The sequence below is a fragment of the Stenella coeruleoalba genome (assembly GCF_951394435.1).
Source record: "Stenella coeruleoalba genome assembly, chromosome: 8".
Lineage (NCBI taxonomy): Eukaryota > Metazoa > Chordata > Mammalia > Artiodactyla > Delphinidae > Stenella > Stenella coeruleoalba.
Window position 1 is genome coordinate 70945884 of NC_137154.1, and position 19147 is coordinate 70965030.

Here is a 19147-nt window from a genome sequence, read left to right on the forward strand (position 1 = left end):
GAAATTTTCTTAATCTCAGCAGCTGTGAGGATCAGAGAAAATAATTAAATATTTTAGTGCAACACCTGGTAGATGCTCAGTACATGTTTAATTGATATTTCTGGGATCAAAGATATTTGATATTTCTGGGATCAAATCCATATTCTATCACTTACTAATTCTATGAACTTGGACCAGTTTCTTATTCTCTCTAATCACTAGAGACAATGATATCTACCTTGCAAGTCCATTGTGAGGGTTAAGTATATCTAGGAGAAAATGCATGATAAATGCCCATCATATAGAATGTGTTTAGTAATAATAATAATTTTAGTATATTGTTATTTTAAATTATTATTAGTAATTAGTGAGAGACCAGAAGGAAAAGCCATAGCAGAAGACTCTCTATATAGAAAAATAAAAGGAAAGGAAACCACAAACACACACAAAAATTTTCTAAGTTTCATTGCTCCTAAATTCCATCCAAAAAAGAATTCCTTGCTAATGTGAGTGAATATGAAGGTGTTTTCTTTCCCTCATCCCCAGAGATGGTAGCAGAAATGGAACTGGTGAACAGGCCCAATTCAAACAAAGATATCTACAGGAATAACATTGAGAGAGACACAAGATTTGTTTTGGCAAATAGAAGAGATTTCTGATTGTTTTGGTTTTCTTCTTTTGGAGCCAGTTGGCATCAGGCTTTGAGAGCTATGGGTATGGTCACCATATGTCCTACATTTTTTTAAGGCAGTTTCAATTTAAAATATTGAGTCATGTTGCCTCCTTAAGAACATTTGTATTTCTGAGACCACGGATCCTTATTTACAGTTCAGAAAATACAGTCATGTAACTACAGAAGTCTGCTTTTGACAGGGTAAAAGTAGAAATCACAGCAAAATGGGGTAGGTCATGAACTAAAGGAAAATAAACTGGGATATATATATATATTTTTTCCTCTATGATATCGATTCCCTCACACTTTATGCCAAGTGCTGGTTTGGCATTTTTCTCTAAGGAAAAGAGGGAAGATAATAGGTTTCCAGGGTGATTGTGACCAATCCAATATCTTTGAACAGAGTCAGACAATCTGAGATGTAGGTCCCTCCAGTCTGATAATTTTCTATTGAAAAAGTAGAGCAGGGAAGGATGTAATAATAATAGTAACAACTGGCATTCATTAATTCATTGAGGGCTTATATGTGTCAGAACTCTGCCGAGTGTTTACATGCATTAACTAATCTAACACTTGCAACAACCCTATAAGCAAACACTAGTATTCTCTCCTTTGGCTTATATGGAAACAGGCTCAGAGAGATTAAGTAACTTGCTGACAGTCACATGGCTGGTGAGTGACAGAGTTGGGATTCAAGCCTGGCTTGAATCCTAACTTTTCTCAGTAGGTAAACTCATCATACATTTAAGTAAAGTGATTATTTTTGAAACAGGGAGGTCGAGAGTCAGGTCTGAAATTTCTGGGGTGACTCTGCAGCTGTGGGAGAATCAGGCAGGCCACTGCTCACAGAAGAGCAATTTTCTCTAGGAGTTGTTTTTCATGCTGGAAAAACCTTGGAACCAGATATCCATTATGCGAAAGTAAATGTATCTGGATGGGATTATTAGAGATGTGCAAACCCAGGGGTGTTTGAGGTTTGGCTACACATTATGTTCTAGTTTTCAAAGGTTCTGGGAGAGGCAAAACTCAAAACATGTTTCAGCACAGTAATTATCCACTTTGGTTTCAAATCCATGTTTATTTCTAGAGGAACTAACTACTCTGGGCCTGTTTCTTATTTTAGTGGATGTCCCTCATATAAACATCCACAGATAGACCAAGCCTATAGTCCTACAGGATGCTGTGGAAGTCAGAAGACCCAAACTCAGCCTAGTGAGACCAGAACAAGAACAACAAAGAAACATCTTTAAGAATCTCCATCCATACTCTAACCTTGGGGAGATAGATAGATCTGTATCTCTCTCTCGCTCTCTCTCTCTCTCTCTCTCTCTCTATATATATATATGTATATCATGATATACGTATATATATATCAGGGTGAGAAAAAGGAAAAAAAACAAATAATATACTGGGTACCTACTATGCAAGCTAATGTTCTTGATGCTGGGGACCATCCTCATCCTCAGGGAACACTCACCAGGAAGGTGACACAGGCAAGTCAACAAGTAATTATACTACAGTGTTTTCAAGAAAATTTTTTATCTAAGTATAGTTGATTTACAATGTTATATTAGTTTCAGGAGTACAGCATAGTGGTTCAGTATTTTTATAGATTATACTCCATTAAAAGTTATTACAAAATAATGGTTATAATTCCCTGTGCTGTACAATCTTTGTACTTGTCTATTTTATGCATTGTACTTTGTATCTCTTAATCCCATACCCCTATCTTGCCCCTCCTCCCTTCCCTCTCCACAGTGGGAACCACTAGTTTGATTTCTATATCTGCGAGTCTGTTTCTGTTTTGCTATATACATTCATTTCTTTTTTAAAATTCCACATATAAGTGATTATCATACAGCATTTGTCTTTTTGTCTGACTTATTTCACTAAGCATAATATTCTGTAGATCCATCCACATTGCTACAAATGGCAGAATTTCATTCTTTTTTATGGCAGAGTAATATTCCATTGTATATACATACTACAAATTTTTAATCCATTCATCTGTTGATGGATACTTGGGTTGCTTCCATATCTTGGCTATTGTAATTAATGCTGCTATTAACATGAGGATACATGTATCATTTCAAACTAGTTCTTTCCTTTCTTCTGGATATGTACCCAGGAGTGGAACTGCTGGGTCATAAGATAGCTCTATATTTAGTTTTTTGCAGAACCTGCATATTGTTTTCCACCGTGGCTGCATCAGTTTACATTCTCACCAATGGTGTAGGAGGATTCCCTTTTCTGCACATCCTCACCAACATTTGTTATTTGTAGACTTTTTGATAATAGTCATTCTGACAAGTATGAGGTGATATCTCATTGTAGTATTGATTTACATTCCCTGATGATTAGTGATATTGAGCATTTTTTCGTGTGCCTGTTAGCCATCTGTATGTGTTCTTTGGAAAAATGTCTGCCCATTTTTTTGATTGGGTTGTTTATTTGATATTGAGTTTTATGAATTGTTTATACTATTTTTTAAAATAAATTTATTTATTTATTTATTTTTGGCTGTTTTGGGTCTTTGTTGCTGCATGTGGGCTTTCTCTAGTTGCAGCGAACAGGGGCTACTCCTTGTTGTGGTGCACGGGCTTCTCATTGCAGTGGCTTCTGTTTGTTGCAGAGCACAAGCTCTAGGCACACGGGCTTCAGTAGTTCTGGCACGCGGGCTCAGTAGTTGTGGCTCTCAGGCTCTAGAGCACAGGATCAGTAGTTGTGGCACACAGGTTTAGTTGTTCCACAGCATTTGGGTTCTTCCCAGATCAGGGCTCGAACTGTGTCCCCTGCGTTGGCAGGTGGATTCTTAAACACTGCACCACCAGGGAAGTCCCTGTTTATACATTTTTAATATTAATCCCTTGTCTGTCATATCATTTGCAAATGCTACCTCTCATTCTGTAGATTGTCTTTTTGCTTTGTTGATGGTTTCCTTTGCTGTGCAAAAGCTTTTAAGTTTAATTAGGTCCCACTTGTTTATTTTTGCATTATTTCTTTTGTCTTAGGAGACAGACCCAAAAAAATATTGCTATGATTTATGTCAAAGAGTATTCTATGTTCTCTTTTAGGATTTTTATGCTTTAAGGTCTTACCTTTAGGTCTTTAATCCATTTTGACTTTATTTTTGTATATGGTGTATGCAAATGTTTTACTCTCATTCTTTTACATGTAGCTGTCCAGTTTTACCAGCACCACTTATGGAAGAGACTGTCTTCTCTCCATTATGTATTCTTGCCTCTTTTGTTGTAGATTATTTGACCATAGGTACCTGGGTTTATTTCTGGGCTCTCTATTCTGTTTTTGTGTATATGCAGTGCTGTTTTGATTACTGTAGCTTTGTAGTATAGTCTGAAGTCAGGGAGGGTTATACCTCCAGCTTTGTTCTTTTTTTCTCAAGACTGCTTTGGTAATTCTGGGTCTTTTGTGGTTCCATATAAAATTTGGGATAATTTATTCTAGTTCTATGAAAAATTTCATGGGTATTTTGATAGGGATTACATTAAATCTGTATATTTCTTTTGGGTAGCATGGCCATTTTAACAATATTAATTTTTCCAATCCAAGAGCACAATATATCTTTTCATTTCTTTGTATCATCTTCAATTTCTTTCATCAGTATTTTATATTTGTCAGAGTATATGTCTTTCACAGATATATACTGCATAGTTTAAAGAGGACAGGGTTTCATAGAGGCATAGACACAGGGCATTTATAGCTAGCCTTGAGTGATGTTCCAGTAATTTTCTGCTGTGTAACAAACTATCCCAAAACTTAGCCACTTAAAACTACAGCCATTTATTTAGAGTTCATTAGTTTGTAGGTCAGGAATTTGGGCAGTGGTCAGCTAAGTGATTCTTGTATTTCACATGGTATTGATGGAGGTCACCTGGTGATATTCAGCTCGGGGGATGGATTAGTCTGAAAAATCCAAGATGACTTCACTAACTTGTCTGTTGCCTTGCTGAGGATAACAGGACTCTATTGATCAAAGCAGTCACAAGCCTTCACAGCTTCAAGTGGAGAGGATTTTTAGATACCTTCTTTCAATAAGAGTGTTAAAGAATCTGTAGCTATATTTTAAAACTGTCACAGTCATCTCTATTACAAAAGGTTGTTTAAATTTCTCATATATGAAAATACATTCACTTCCTCCTCCTTTAAAAGTCTCATTCTATTATGCCATTGGGTTCAGGCCTGAGGTCCAACATGTCATTGCCCAAATTAGATCCAGAAACAGATAAGTCTCCTCAGGTCTAGTTCTCTAGGTATGGTTCCTCTCAATCTAAAGATTAAAGGGGAATTTTTCTATCCTCACCCCCATGGTGCTGATAAGGAATAGGAAAACCGCAATATACTGTCCTATTCCAAAAGGAGGGCAATAGAAGGCACATAGCAGTCACTGGGTCATAGCAATTCTGAAATTCAATCATGAGAGTGTTGTGTATTCTTTGATTAGGCCTGAATCATGCTCCTAGGAATTCTCCACGACTCTCCAGTCCATTCTCTGATCTCTTAGTTCCACCCCTGAGTCATTCCTGCCTATGTTTTCAGCTAAGTGATTTTCTCAGTGTGCTTCTTGCTCACAGAAATCTTTTATTTTTGGAATGTTTCTGTCCCTTTCAGTTCATACTGATATAATTTCTTGTAAAACTTTGTGGGTTTCTTATATAACAATTAATAAAATTCATTTCAGTAAACAAAAAGTCACTGTCATAAATCTCTTAAAGATTAGCTCTTCTAAACTTTGGGGTGCCTGTGAAGCAATTGTGGGAAAAAAGTGCCCCTAAGAGTCTTAGAAACACAATATGTTAACTATGAAGCCTATGAGACACATCCTTAAGATACTTAAGAGAACGTTTTACTAAAATAAGAGGATATGTGAAGCATGACACAAGGTCACGTTGTGGTATTCATCTAGGGGATGAGGTAGGATGTAGGATCCCAGATAACTTCATTCACTTGCAGTTGCCTTGGTAGGAATTTCTGGAAGGTTAGGCTTAGCTGGAGATATTGTCCCAAATATACCTGCACATGGCCTTTCCATCATGGAGGCTTCAAAATAGCCAGATTTCTTACATGGAATAGCAGGGGTCCAAGAGAAAGTATTCCAGTAAATAATGTAGAAATGCATGGTCTTTTTTGACCTAAATTCACAAGTCACATGGTGTCACTTCCACTGTTTTCTATTGGTCAAAGTGTCAAAAAACACTGAGATTTAAAGGGAAGGGACTTAGAAGTGTTCATAGACTTGTTTAAAACCACCATCGGGGTCCACAAGGAAAAATTTCCACAGAAAAAGATATTTAATCTAAGATTTAAAAAGAAGGGGAATTAGGTGAAGGAATAGAGGTGAAGGGGGAAGGATGTTCAAGGCAGAGATGAAGGCAGAGGTTAAGTGTAGACATCCTGGGCCCTTCAAGAGGTCTGAGGACTGTGTAGACAAAGCTAAGGAGTTTGTATTATGTTCTGAGAGCAGCATGGAACTTCACTTTCGGCAACTCTAACCCAGACCATCTAAGAAAAGGGATTCTGGGAAATGTAGTTCCAAACATAACTAAGTTGTCAACAGATCCATACAGTACATTATATACTGTATCTCTGGGTGTTAAACTGCCTCTGGAAAGCAGAAAATCTCTAAAATCACTTCTATTTTGAAATACTCTGGGTTTCCACTGGTCAGCATCTTAAATACTATTGCAATGGGCTTCCCTGGTGGCGCAGTGGTTGAGAGTCCCCCTGCGATGCAGGGGACACTGGTTCGTGACCCGGTCCGAGAAGATCCCGTATGCCGCGGAGCGGCTGGGCCCGTGAGCCATGGCCACTGAGCCTGCGCGTCCAGAGCCTGTGCTCTGCAACGGGAGAGGCCACAACAGTGAGAGGCCCGCGTACAGCAAAAATAAATAAATACTATTGCAACAACCCATTAAGTCATACAATGGTAGAGATTTTATTGTTGGGATTCAAGAAGAGGAAATATATAAGAAAGGTTGAGCATATGGATTTTGGCCTAAGATCTTTATTGCAACCTTTGACAATGTTACAACACAGACTTTACTGGAAATAAAATTATCCAAGAAAATTGTGCATAAATTAAAATCATTTCAATCCAGATTAGCCCTGCCCCTTCTGACATCTGCCCTTCCCAACATCACCTCTTATTCTTCCCAGAATGCTTCATTCATTCATACCTGCTTACCTAGTTTTCCAGAGGAATCAGGCTTTCTCTTGATTTTAAGTTCTTTGTAACTTTTCTGTCCTCTTGACTGGTTAAATCCACTAGGATTCAGTGTCAATACCAATTCCATAAGGATACCTTTCCTGAATGGCTTCCTGTTTGAGCCTGGCTTATTGGCCATTCTAAGTGATATTATTACTTGCATTTCTCCTGTTATAGTCCCTTTAATATTGCACTTTAACTGCCCATTTATTTTCTGGGATTCCCACTAACTTTAAGTTCTTCAAAGGCAGAAATTGTGCCATTGTGTCCTCAGTATCTGGCTTGGTGTATGGCAGCTCGGTGCTATATATGTGAATGAATCCATCTAAAATAAAACAACTCTAAATTAGTATAGTCAATTGGGTGGACCACTCCTATTTCCATTCTGCAGATGAGAAAACTAAGGCTCTGCATGATGGATCTTCTCCCAGACACAGTGTAGAGGGGCTGGGACAGAGGCAGAGCCCCTCCAAGGCTGATCAGGGGCCTTCCCCGGGGACGTGTAGCTAAGGCAGCATGGAGCTGTGTCACATGCCTTTCCCCTGAACTTTCACAGGAGATTAGCTCTTGATTCTGGGAGAACTGAACTGAACAAGTGGGAAGAAAAGATGTTTGTAACTAACACCAAAGAAAAGTCTGTTTGTTCTCAAGACACTGAGCATGTTGTTCAACCCAGTGAGTTCATCCATGCATTTTCTTGGACCCTGCAAGGGTCATAATGGCAGCAGGGTGACAAGCTACTCTGTTCAAGTCAGGCCCATTCAGGCTGCCCCCAGGGCAGTATTAATTTAAGCAGTTGCTTTTCTTTCTTTCCCTGGGAGAAAAGAAAAGAAAAGAAAAGGAAGAGAAGAGAAGAAAAGAAAAGGGAAGAGAAGGGAAGAGAAAAGAGAGAGAAGAGAAGAGAAGGGAAAAGAAAAGAGAGGAAAGAAAAGAAAAGAAAAGAAAAAAGGGAAAGAGTGTATGTGCATTTTGCTTATTTTCTCACTTGTACTCTTTCTCTCTCTCTCTCTCTCTCTCTCTCTCTCTCTCTCTCTCTCTCTCTCTCTCTCTCCTGCCTTTGGGCAGAGACAACCCCCTGCTGTCCTCATTCTCAATACTAACTCTTCTTCCCTAGCTTGGCATTGAAGCACAGGAATGGGGCTTCTGGCAGAAATAAGGGGTCCAGCTTGAAAACAGGGAGGCCTCCAGCTCCACCCTGGAAATTAGCTCCCAGGATGCCACAGGAAAACAGAGGGCAATGGAGGGCCCCAAGCCTCCTAATCTAGGTACACAGGAGTTAGGAATTCTAATCCTTGATTCAATCTGATTACTGCTGAGGATCAAAATCCTATAAGCCCTTTAAGGTGAGGGCCCAGTTCTGGGGAGTTCTTATCCTAATGCCCAGAACAGCACATGACCAATTAGATGAAGGAAAAAAAAATGTCTCCTTAATCAGCCAAGCATATAAAGACTAACATCCAAGGATGAGTATTGCCATATTATTTATAGAATTTAAAACTGGACATAGCCTTAAATATCTACAATAAAGATTACTTAGATATATTTGTGGACTGTACATAGGGGGTGAATCTATGCAATCATGTGGCAGAGAATATTTGATATAGGAAAATTCTTCATTATTAAGGAAAAAAGAACACATAGTGATTGATCCCAAATTAGAGAAGGCACATAAGTATCTATAAAAGAAAAAAAAAGCATATGTAGTTAGGTATAATTTTTGAAATCATTTTTTCAAATTTTTAACAATAAACATGTCTAATTTTTATAAGCAAAAAACCAATTAATACTGTTTAAAATAAGTTCTGATTACAGTAGTTCACATGGAAAAGAACAAAGCATGGGGGGGCCTGTTCTTCTAACTGCTTGGAAACCAAATAATTAGCAAGCATTTACTCTGAGAAACTGAGAGGCTGACAAAATGATTTGCACAGCCATGCATGACAAGAACCCTAGGTTCAATCTCCCTTCAAGTCAGAACCTATTTCTAGGAGATCATCTGGCATCAGTATTTAATACTCTAGTGTTACCAGAAGTCAGTTTATTGTGCTTTATCTCTTTCTGATATTTGCACTATAAGTCTTATCTCCAGTAAGACCATAAAGGCACTGCCATTTGCTAAGGAACTTCACATGTCCAGGAGGGTATCAAAGGCATGTATAACTGGTTTTATGATGAGAGCCTTAGGTTCGGATTCAGAATCCTGGGCCTTGAACCACAGCTTTGCCAGTTACTCTGTGCCTTATTAAGCTTACTCAGTTCTCTGAGTTTCAACTGCTTCATCTTTAAAATGAAGATGATAATAACTACCTCTGCATGTGATCATGAGGATTTATTCATTTAACCAAGAAGTATTTAATGAGCATCAACTTTGCTAGACATTTAGGATATGAGTTTCAATCCCTGTTCTAACACTGTTTATCTCTAGTAGAGATAGAGGCAGATTCACAGAAAATTACAAAAGAGTGTGGCAATTACTATGACAGGGACAACACTGCAGGAGCCCATAAGAATGGTACCTAACCCAGAACAAGTAGGAATAACTAAAATAAAGCACACAGGTTGAGTAGAAATTTTCCAGGCAAAAATGAGGTTAAGATAGTTCCAGGAGGGCTGGAAATATTTCCAAAATATTTCCAAAATTGAGAAATATTGACCAGTTTAATGAAAATTCAGTAGTTTTAAATTGGTTGAACACATTCACATTCACCCAAAGTGTACTACTTAGTGAAGACCTCATGCTGTCAGTTTTGGGGTTAGGACACAACATACTCAATAATTTTATTGATGACTTGTATAAGATATAAAGAGTTTTCTCATCAAAATTTGCTAATGATGGGTAGGTAATTGAAAGAGCCCATTAATACCCTGGATAGTGTATCCAAAAATATCTTAGCATTTCAGATTGTAAAAAATAACGATAATAATTTTTCCTACTATAAGCAATCAGCTTTTAATGATGAGTACTACACTGAAAATTGAAAATGCACATAATTTATATCTGAAGAAATACAATCTTTCCTGTATGGTAATGCATATGTATTATATAAATAATAATTTTTTTAAGTTTCTCATGTCATCACCTGGGTCATTTTCCTTACTTTTGTTCTCCCCAGCTCCCCAGAGTTGGATGATACATGGACCATGCCCATCTTATGACATTGCCTTGGGTCCAGATATAAGTGTACACATAAAAACATAAGGAAGATGTGCATGGGAACCATGTTCAGGTGTTTTGGGGCCAAGGAGCTCAGTATAGTCAACAGTGAGTTGTGATCATGGTGCAGTAGAAGTGTAATATATAAGGCCAAGAGTTCATAGTCTCACTCTATATGAGAGTGGTGGGCCCATCTATGGATATTATATTCAGTTCTGGGCATCAAACCTTAAGATAGACATTGATAATCTGGAATCTGTTTACGGGACAGAATGTGGAGATTACTTAAAACTATCAGGGGTAATGATGGGAGCAATAAAGCAGTTTATTTAAAGAAGATTGACTCAACAAGACAGGCCAGTTATCTTCAAATATAAAAAGTCATGCAAATGGAATTAGATTTACTCTCTCTGGCTTCAAAGTGCAGAACCACAAAGTGTAGAAACACTAATGGGACACTTTCCAGATCAGTAAAAAGGATACTGCCATAATAAAGCTGGCTAGAGATGGAATAAGTTCCTCCAGAGGGGATGAGTTCCCTATTATTGTGTAAGTAGATATTGAATGACCTCTTGTAGGTGATACTCTAGAAAACAGTCAAGCATTGAAAGGATAATTAGACTACACAAACCTTAAATTCTCTTCCCAAGTAAAGATGCTATATGTCTGGCATACTCAGAGTTAATAATAATTTCATCATTACCATCCTTATCAACAACAACAAAATCAAAATCTACTCTTACACTCTGGAGATATGCTATCCATTATGGTAGACACTACAGCCACATGCGGCTATTGAGCATTTGAAATGTAGCTGATTTAATTTGAGATATGATATAAATGTAAAATACAGGCTAGATTTAATAATTCTTTATACAGATTTCATGTTGAAATAATAATATTTGGGGTATGCTGTGTTAAATAAAATCTATTGTTAAAGTTAATTTCACATGTTTCCTTTTTTGTGTGTGTGTGGAAACTTTAAAATTACATATGTGGCTGGCCAAGAAGAAGGCTATCACTCCTGCCTTGACCCAAGTTAAGATACACACACACAGTCTTGGGCAGAGATTTTCTTTGGCTTTTCCACATTCATTAGGACAGCTTATGGGCCTACAGGAAACCCAACAGCCAGGGCCTTGCACCAAACCGGACTATAAACCATGATGGGGAACAAACTGTGCTGAACTCAGAAACAAGCCCAAATGGATCAAAAGGTTTAAATTTCCTAAAACACTCGGCTGAAATATGACCAAGGAATGTCTTCAAATTGGAATTGAACCTACCTACATATTTCCTAAAACTAGTGAACAACCATATCACGCTGAGCCAAAATTAACTGGATTTGGGTCCTTGCTTGTAACCAAGTACAAAATATTTACCAACTCTGTGTATTTTGGCTTCTGGCATAGAGAGTGCTTTTAGAGTAAAATGAGTAAAGTCAGCACTCTTTTCTACTAAGCAAGCATAAATGGGTGTTCGCTGTTCATGAGTAGGTGGAACTGCCATATCCACATTAAGACAACCTGCGAAGATGGGGTGACCTTTTCACATGATCTCAGACTGCAAAGGTCAAAGAGCTCAAGGTTGAAGACCACACCTCTGGAGTCAGAGGTTGTTTGAGTCATGGCTCTTCCCGCTGACTAGCTATGCCTCTTGCAGGTTATACAGGTTAGTTCTAAAGATAAGAGAGTCCCCTTATCTATATAGTAGACATGATACCACCTACTTCAGAATTTCGTAACTTCATATATTTATTATGAAGAGTATAATGATAGTATATGTGTGTATATATATGGCACTTAATAGCATGTACCATCATCATCATCATCATCATCATCACTATCCTCGGTTAGACTATGAGTTCCTTAGGGTCAGGGTTGTGCCTTTATTCATTCATTGTTCAACAACTATTCATTCAGGGCTGACTGTGTACCAGCCCTGTTCTGGGTGCTGGGGATTTGGAAGGGACAAGACTGGCAAAGTCCCTAAGCTCTTGGAATTCACATTCTACTAGGAATCATACCTAAATTAGTTTACAAAAAAATCTATTTTCAGCAGTGATGAGTGCTAAGAAGGAAGACAGCAAGGTAAGGGAGTAGAGGGTGGCACAGGGAATGGTGAGGGATGTTATTTTCCACTAGGACGTCAAGGTGACTTCTGATTGAAGTGAGGCAGAGAAATTGATGAAGTTCTGAAGGAAGCACATTCCAGGAAAAGGAAACAGCCAGTGTGCAGGGGAAAGAGCATGGTGCTTTGAAGAAGAGTAAGAATGAACAGGTGGTTGAAAAAATTGGACAAGGTATGACATGGTCAGATTGTTGGTTTTAGCTAGATGGAAATTATTGGTGGTCTGAATCAGAGCGTTTTCAATAGAGTTCAGAGATACAAATGTGACTGGAGTGGGTTAAAGAGACTATAAGAGGCTAGGAGTTAGAGACATATAATATAATATAATATAATATAATATAATATAATATAATATAATATAATATAATATAATCCAATATTATTCTTTGGAAGAGTTTTGCTATAAATCAGGGCAGAGAAATGGGTCAACAGTTAAGGTGGGAGACAATAAAGCAAATTGTAGTTAGATGAGAATGATTCTGCAGAGTGGGTAAACTGTCAATGCTGGAGAGAGAGGGGATAAAGCAAAATCCTTGAGTAAATGAAAGAAGATCAGAAGCAGTGCCCAGGGGAGGGACAGGGACTGGTAGCAGCAGGACACTTTTCTGTGCATAACAGGAAAGTGGGCAGAATGTGTGGGTCTGAACACAGGCAGGGCAGTCGTTTTGGTGGTGGATAGATGACAGAGTTCTCCTGGCTTCCATCTGCTCAGGAAATAAGATGTGTTGAGAGGGAGGAGACAGTTAGTAGGGTCACATGTGCCATCTTACCTCTTGCACCTGAGCAGAGCCTACGCAGAGGTTCTCAGAAATCTTGGTTGATTACCCAAAAGAGTTCAGCTACAAGACCTGTAGGAAGAGAAAATACCCACTTCCCCTCTAGCTGTATTCCCACCTCTCCCCTGTCTTACTCTCTCTTGCACCTGCTGAGCTTTATTCACGCTGACAACATTTCAGTTCAGCCCAACAAGCATTTACTAAGTGCTTTCTCAGTGACATACCTGTACTAGGTCTGACCATATGGAATTGAATAGATAAGGATGAGGAGTTCATCCTCTTGTCTTAGGTCCAAAGAGTACACAATAAATTACAGTCCTGATGATAAGTGCTTTGACAAAAGTCCCCAAGAGAGGGGCCTTAGCCATTTGGAGGATCTCAGAAGATTATTTCTGCCCTGAGTCTCCAACCCTATCCAAGTTTTTCTTCCTTTATCTTCTCCAGCCATTTTAATCAGTCCTCACTTTTAATGACCTTCTCAAATCTCACCTCCACAATTAGAAGTGATCTTTCACTGTCCTGGTTTTAAAAGGGCACATAATGCTGTCTGCTCCAGCCCAGTGCCAAGGGCTTCCAAGTGCTTCCCTCAGGAAAGGTGTCTCTGGTGTCAGCAACTTGATTCCAAGCCAGGACTGTGGATAAAGGAAGAGTTCATAGTTCCTATTGGGCCTTTCCATTGCAGCTGCCAATGGGGAGCAGTGAGCATGGGAGGGACGAGGGAGGGGTCAGGCTAGGACCCCATCCATATTCCTCTTGTGCGGCTCTGTGGGGCTCTGCTGAGCGCTCAATTTCATTTAAGATGCTTGAACTGAGCAAAGAACCAAAGCGGCTGTCCTGAGGGGAGGCCTTGGGCAAAGCAAGCATGCTGCCAGGCACATTTGCTTGAGGGAGAACAAGAATGAACATTGTAGGACTGTTTTGCAGGACCAACCACCAACTTCAGCAGGTGGAATAGCAGGCCAGAGACTCTGTGAACTGTCCCAAAGCACAGGGAGCATCATTAAAAGGGCTCCGGTTTATCACCGGGAATATTGATTGCAACATATTCTTAGCAGTAATTTCTTATAGGAGTGGGGCTGTAAATGCCATTTTTGGCTTCTTTTTTTACTTATTTGTACTTTCCACATGTTATATCATAAGCATGGGATTCTTTGATCACAAAAACGTAAAGCAATGCAAAAAAGAATTTCAAATCTTGTAAAAAAAAAAAAAAAGGGCAGTGGGGGAGGCCCTGGTTTGTGTTTTGCTCAAAGCCATAGCAAATATTTGCTGCATTCCCTTATGGATATAATACCAAAGAACATGCTTAGAAAGCTCCACCCACATCCATACAATATCATCCAACAGCCACCCAGGTATCCTGCCTGCTTCCTACCCCACATGAAAAAGGTAGTCTGAGTATGTTTATGCAGATTTTAATTTCCTCCCTTTTTCCCCTTTTCCTCTCTTTTCTTTCCCACTCCTTCCTGACAAAAGAAATGCCTCAGAGCAAAGCCCAGTGGCTTGAAAGGCTAAGAATAAAAATGATATGGAAAAAGGAATTTTTCTGAGTCCAGTTCATGTTGAGATTAGAATAAAGATATAGACATTTGGTGTGCTGACTCTGCTATCATAGATTTACTGGCATGATAGCCCAGGGCTGGGGGCCAAGGGTGAGCTCATGCAGTAATTTCTTTACCTACACAAGAGTGGAGCTAAAAGCAAAATGCAATCCAAATCGCTTCACTAAATAGGCTGAGAGAGCGTGAGGGGAAGAAATTCCCTCCTTAAAGCTATAATTGCTTCTCAAATCCCACTTTTTTCTTGTTCTGAAACAACACAAAGATCACAAATTTTTCATCTAGACAAAATAAAAATGACTGTTGCTATAAAATCCAAGTAGCCTGTTCAGTTCCATTAAGCATGTGGAAAGCCCCACTCAGATGTACTAATTCCCAACAAGGGTTGAAAGGAGTGGATGGTACCTGCTTCATGCCAAGGTCTCGACATCAAAACTTGACATGCTTCTGTGATTGAAGTACCCAAAAAAGTAGGAACACAAAGTGAAAATCATGTCTTTTTTTCATATTCTTTTTTCCAGGAAGCCTTTGGTTGTCTTAAAATTTGTGACTTCACCCCTCATCCTTCTCACACCCATCTTCTTGCAGTTTGAGTAAAGGCCTCTGTTTTTCTGAAACATCTTTTTTCTGGCCCTCCCAAGGGGCCTGGAAACATTGAGAACCTGGAGATTTAAGCTCAGGTGCCTGGCATATATTGGTATTCCATAAATATTTGTTGAACAAGTGAATGTATGAATGCATGAATTGACCATCTTATTTCATTTCAACATAATGATTAGTCATAATCATATGATATTTGCTTCCCCTGAGATGAGATACAGATTCAAGGTAGGCTTAGAAGTATCCTAAGATGATAGATCAATTCTAGGCCATGAAGAGAAACATAAGCGTGTTCATGGTATGAAGAGCAAGACAGAGGATACCTTGACCATCCCTACACTCTGTCCTTTGCTCATCTTTTAGGAGTTCCTAACATACCCTGAGTATTGGTCTGATTTAGTATGCTCAGTTTTCTGTTCTCAAGGAGACACCTGAGGTCTGGTGGGAGTCAAACTTTCTCAGAAGAATTAAACTTGCAATAAACATCTCGGTCTGAAAACTTAGAGCTACTTGCTTCCCTTTCCATATCCCATGGTCTTCCCAAGTATTTACACTCCATCCACTGAGGCATGGTGATCTCAGACAGGCCAATTCTATCTCCATCTCAGAGCTGTGTCTTTTAGGAAGAAACACAAGGCCTCAGCTATCCACCTCTGTCCCCAGCCCTGTAAGATGCTGATTTCTATCCCTGGGACATCCAGCCTCTCTGTAGAAGGACATACAGCCTGTTTCCCCCAACAGACATAGGGCTCACAGTCAGTTGTTGCAGTGTCCATGATGAATTTGAAAGGTCTTAGGAAGCAAGCTTAACAGGGTTATAGAATCCATTTACTAGAGGTGTTTAGAGCCTGACTCATGATACCATTGATGCTTTACTAAAACTTGGTCTAAATATAAAACTCTTAGAGGAAAACATAGGCAGAACACTCTATGACATAAATCACAGCAAGATCCTTTTGACCCACCTCCTAGATTAATGAAAATAAAAACAAAAATAAACAAATGACTCCTAATGGAACTTAAAAGCTTTTGCACAGCAAAAGAAAACATAAACAAGACGAAAAGACAACTCTCAGAATGGGAGAAAATATTTGCAAACCAAGCAACTGACAAAGGATTAATCTCCAAACTTTACAAGCAGCTCATGCAGCTCAATATGAAAAAAAACAAACAACCCAATCCAAAAATGGGCATAAGACCTAAATAGACATTTCTCTAAAGAAGATATATAGATTGCCAACAAACACGCGAAAGGATCCTCAACATCACTGATTGTTAGAGAAATGCAAATCAAAACTACAATGAGGTATCATCTCACACCAGTCAGAATGGTCATCATCAAAAAATCTACAAACAATAAATGCTGGAGAGGGTGTGGAGAAAAGGGAACTCTCTTGCATTGTTGGTGGCAATGTCAACTGATACAGCCACTATGGAGAAGAGTATGGAGGTTCTTTAAAAAACTAAAAATAGAACTACCATATGACCCAGCAATCCCACTACTGGGCATATACCCTGAGAAAACCATAAATCAAAAATAGTCATGTACCACAATGCTCATTGCAGCTCTATTTACAATAGCCAGGACATGGAAGCAACCTAAGTGTCCATCGACAGATGAATGGATAAAGATGTGGCACATATATACAATTGTTTGTTACTCAGCCATAAAAAGAAACAAAATTGAGCTATTTGTAGTGAGGTGGATGGACCTAAAGTCTGTCATACAGAATAAAGTAAGTCAGAAAGAGGAAAACAAATACTGTATGCTAACACATATATATGGAATCTAAAAAAAAAAAAAGGTTCTGAAGCACCTAGGGGCAAGACAGGAATAAAGACGCAAAGGTAGAGAATGGACTTGAGGACACAGGGACGGGGAAGGGTAAGCTGGGACAAAGTGAGAGAGTGACATGGACATATATACACTACCAAATGTAAAATAGATAGCTAGTGGGAAGCAGCCGCATAGCACAGGGAGATCAGCTCAGTGCTTTGTGACCATCTAGAGGGGTGGGATACAGAGGGTGGGAGGGAGACGCAAGAGGGAGGAGATATGGGGATATATGTATAGCTGATTCACTTTGTTATAAAGCAGAAACTAACATACCATTTTAAAGCAATTATACTCCAATAAAAATGTTAAATAATAATAATAATAAATAAATAAAACTTGATCTGAACTTTGCACAGCCACTGTACCTTGGCCTTAGGTGGCTTCAGTATCTGGCTTGGGAGGGGAACATAGTATGAGTCCTAGAGAAATAACAACTGTCAGCTTCCAACCATGAGTTGAAAGAGCATTGCTATGGTAGCAAGCATTGGGATTGGAATTAGGAGTCTTCTAAGTTTGAAAGAAGTTAAATGAGGAGTAAAATGTTGATGGGAAGGGCAGCCTGAGCTGGAATGCCTGAGTTGGTAGATGACTGATGTATCTGGTCAACTGAACAGTCTCATAAGACAGTTTTATATCTTTCTATCACTGCCTGTGCTCCCTGGCTTCTTCCTTTCCTTTCCTTTAATGACGTCTTGGGCAGATTCCAAAACTTCCCAGGGTACATAATTGTTCTTTTATTTTTTAACAAAAAGCCTATGTCGTCCAATTAAAAATTCCCAACTCAAACCAATTTACTCACTATCTCTTCCCCACAACTCCTGCATAGCTTGAGGGATTAGACTAGGAAGGGAGACAGCTCTTCCATGTCCTTTCCTACTCCAGCTCCTTGGAGAGTGGAGGAGACTGTGGTCCATGCCTGGGTCTGGAATATTTCCCCTAATTCTCTTTCAAAGGCTTAAGTTCTCTGCTTTTTTGAGGTTGGCTGTAAGAGCAGGGGTGGTGGGGCCTGTGGTGGTGGTCCCCTGCCTGGTGGACATTGCTGATTTTTTGGCTGACACTGATTTTGTGGCTAACACCTTCTGCTCTCTGGGAGACATCTTTATGATCTCCTCAGAGGATCTGGCTGGGCCTCCCCACAGCCCAGTTCCCTTACAGAATTCAGGTCCAGACATTGCTCCAACCAGGCAAGAGTCTCATAGAGATAGACACTAGCTCTAGACATGTTCCCAGTGGAGTGCAGTGGTGAAGGCCACGAGAACTGGAGTCAAGGACTGAGGTCCATTCCAGCTCCATTATTTTCTTAACTACTCTGATCCTCAGTTTTCCATCTATACGTTGGGGATAATGATGCTTGTCTCATAGAATTATAGAGAAAAGGACCATGAGCTTTGTGAAGTTCCACTGCCTGGGTTCAAACCCCAGATCCACTAGTTAGTCCCTACGTGTGTGATATTAGGCAAACCTTACCTCTGAGACTCAGTTTCCTTATCTGTAACATGAAATAGTATTTTTAACTCCTTCATAGGGTAGACATAAGAATTAAATAAGTAACGGTATGGAATGTACCTAGAACAGTACATGACAACAAAGCAAGCACTCAAAATGTCAGTTGTTATTATTCTGCAAGGAAAGCACTTAGCTTGAACCCTGGTACTTGATAGCTGCAGTTACAGAGCTAAGGAAGGAATATCTAGCCCTAGACCTCTGTGCTAAGGTTGGTATTCACACAGGGCATTTCTCTTCTTACTCCCCACTTGGTTTTAAACATTTCCTCGACCTTTGACAGTGCTCTTTTCACCACATTCATGCCTCTTTGGATTTGTCAGCTTCCTGTGGTCTGCCTGCAAACTCAGGAGCCTGCACAAGCCCAGGCAGCACTATTTCTGCCTCGAGAGCCAACAAAATCCACCCCCAGCTGAGCTGTCTCCCCTCAGAAAAAGGCCACTGTTTACCCAGAGGGTAGAGCTCTGAGCAAAGCTGTTTATCCTGTAGTCAGACTCCAAAGGCTTCCACTCAGCAGATTTCCTCACTGTCTGGGAGCTTAGGCCCAGTCAGTCATCGGTATTTCTGCATCAGCCACCGTGTGGGATCAGACAGAAATCTGAGGCAACTGATTTGTCAGCAACCAGCCTTGTACTTTGAGTTGTTTTTCCAGCGTGGATATGAATTAATACCTCCTCACCCACGTTCTCACATTCAGACTCCCTTGTGACCAA